Source organism: Haliotis rufescens, unplaced genomic scaffold, assembly GCF_023055435.1.
Source record: "Haliotis rufescens isolate VD_foot unplaced genomic scaffold, xgHalRufe1.0.p SCAF_3, whole genome shotgun sequence".
Classification (NCBI taxonomy): Eukaryota; Metazoa; Mollusca; class Gastropoda; order Lepetellida; family Haliotidae; genus Haliotis; species Haliotis rufescens.
Window position 1 is genome coordinate 29,794,969 of NW_025964001.1, and position 3,182 is coordinate 29,798,150.

Sequence of the window (3,182 nt, forward strand, 5' to 3'; positions counted from 1 at the left end):
CTAAACAATTGTTTTGGCTGTTAGGAAACTAACTCGTTGTTATAGAACGTTGGTACCCACCCGATGAGCGTCTTATAACGACATCTGAGAGTGTGGAGTGGAAGCAATATGACCTAATTGTGTTAGGTTTGCCATGGTTGCTTGGAGTGAGTGAGTGAGTTAATTGGGGTTAACGCCGCTTTTAACAGTATTCCAGTTATATCGCGGCGTGTCAGCTTAATGTGGGAGGAAAGCCCGAAGTGATGCAGATCTTAGACGTTTACCACTTCGGTGAAACCCACGAGCAAGGGTATGGTGCTGACAAACCTAGAAACATAATCGGGGAGAACCGGGACTCGAACCCACAATCATAGGTTTCTGGCGTGCCCAAGGGACGCAACTCTGCACAGCGAATTGCGGCGCCTTAGACGACTAGGCCACCCGTGCTCCTGGTTGCTTGGAGGCCTTAAACCCTGAAGATCCGACTTGGAATTGGTGTTCAGCAAGCAATGCTTGTCGTAAGAGGCGATTTTCGGGATCTGGTGGTTAAGGGTGAGCGAACGAGTCTAGTTTTACGCCGCTTTTAGCAATATTCCAGGAATATCACGGCGGGGTACACCAGAAATGGGCTTCACACATTGTACCCATATTGGGAATCAAAACCAGGTGTTACACGTGACGAGTGAACGCTTTAACCACTACCCGATCGCCCTCTGGTGGTTAGAATCGCTGACTTTCTTGAATCATGTTATCGGATTCCAATTTCGAAGATAGATGCTCATAATGTCAATCACTGGAGTGTCTGGTTCAGACTCGATTATCTACAGTCCGATCTCACATAGCTGGAATATTGCTGCGTGTGGCCTTAGACAACAAACAAACAATTGAAGACTTGACACAATGCTATCGCTATCGACCATTAGTACTATCGTCCTGAACAAGCACAAGCTTCACATTTTGCAGCATTATGTCCGGACCCGTGAAGATCCGGGGAAGAATAGGACTTCAGGAGGCCATGCTTGCCGTGTAAGGCGACTATGCTCGTAAGAGGCGACTAACGAGATCGGGTTGGTCAGACTCGCTGACTGGGTTGGTGCATCCCATCCCAATTGCATAGGTCGATGCTCACGTCAATCACTGGATTTCTGTTCCAAACTCGATTATTTACAGACCACCGTCATAAAGCTGGAATATTGCTGAGTGCGGCGTTAAACAACAAACAAACAAACACACAAACAAAGCATTATGTCCGACACATAAGACCCCATTAACGCACACTCTGGAGACCTGAATAAACACTGGTTACGAAACAATCGCACGTGTAGTGACCATACTGTACATTAGAGCGTCACTCGCGTTGTTTCCGACAATCAGCCACTCTTAACCTCATTAAACGGTATAACAGCTCTCTGCGTGAAAATCTCAGGACACCTCCATAGGTGTCGCCTCAGATGCTTTCTGATCAGCGTCGAGTCTTCTTAATTCTCGACACGAGTGAGCAAAATATTCAGAACACATAGTCTATATCTGTATCTTGAAAACGAATGTGATCGGGGAAGTCCGAAGGCAAAGTAATAAAACCGTGCTATTATAGTGTTGATACTTGTCGTGTCTTAGGCGCCTTGGCATCTACACTAACAAAGTTGAACTATCTGTATGGATTTGGGGGCACGGGTGGCCCAGTCGTCTAAGGCGCCGCGATTCGCTGTGCAGAGTTGCGTCCTATGTAAAACCTATGATTGTGGGTTCAAATCCCGGTTCGCCCCGATTATGTTTCTAGGTTTGTCAGCACCATACCCGTGCTCGTGGGTTTCACCGAAGTGGTAAACGTCTGAGACCTGCATCACTTCGGGCTTTACTCCCACATTAAGCTGACGCGCCGCGATATAACTGGAATAATGTTAAAAGCGGCGTTAAACCCAACTCACTCACTCACTCTGTATGGATTTCGTTTGCTAAGATTCGGAAACGAGGTGGTATAAAAGTGAAGCCAAATCGTTTTAGAAAGTTGACATCTGGGCTCTAGAACCCACGTATCCGTCAATTGTATGGGGCGGTCAGAGTTCTCAGCCACCCTCGTTATCTGGGACGATAACCTACTCTCGTAATTTCGGACGGTCAACCACTCCGATATTTCAGACAATTGGACACTCTCGTCATCTCGGACAATCAGATATTCTCGTTAAATCAATTTCAAAGGTATTCGTGCAAATGTTGTGACCTCTAATAGTGTCTTAACATTTTATTCAGCAATATGATAAAATATACTATATTAAAACAAACAACGTCATGGTCACTGCAGTGAACTCGAAAGTGAGGGTGAACCTAAACTAAGTGATCTGCATTACTGGAAGACTGAAGGCATAAAACAAGATGTAGTAAAGGTTCCAGGCATAGCGTAAAGCAATAGCTAAGATACGCAATATAACATTATTCCACACGATTGTCCACCGGACAATTCGACTTTGAAACTGGTTCCATTGTTGGTTCGCGCAGCAAGCATAGCGCAGACAAGAGTACATTGTACAGTCTACATTGAGATCAAAATGAGTGTGAGTGAGTTGAAATTTAAAGTCGCATCGGCAGTATTTCGGCCGGCCACATTGTGACTATAAGAGGTTACACATAAACAAAAAATACATTTAGGCTATATAAAAACCTTGTCAACAATGAGATCAAATATCACACACACACACACACACACACACACACACACACACACACACACACACACACACACACACACACACACACACACACACACACTATATATATATATATATATATATATATATCTTTTAACATATATAGCTTTTATATATATATGTGGGCGGTCAGGTAGCCTAGTGGTTAAAGCGTTCGCCCGTCACGCCGAATACCCGGGTTCGAATCCCGACATGGGTACAATGTGTGAAGCCCATTTCTGGTGTCCCCCGCCGTGATATCGTTGGAATATTGCTAAAAGGGGCGTAACACCATACTCACTCACTATAAACTATATTTAACTGAATAGAATAGCTTAAAAACTTTCTTGGTACATTATATGTTAGCAACTTTTGAACGAACAATTATGGCAGTGACGGATATGGAATAAAATATGTTTTCTATATCCACAGTTGTAAAGTTTTAAAATATTTTATCATAATTAAAAATCTTTCAAGGTAATAGTTACATTGTTGTAATATTATATAATGAACTAGAGC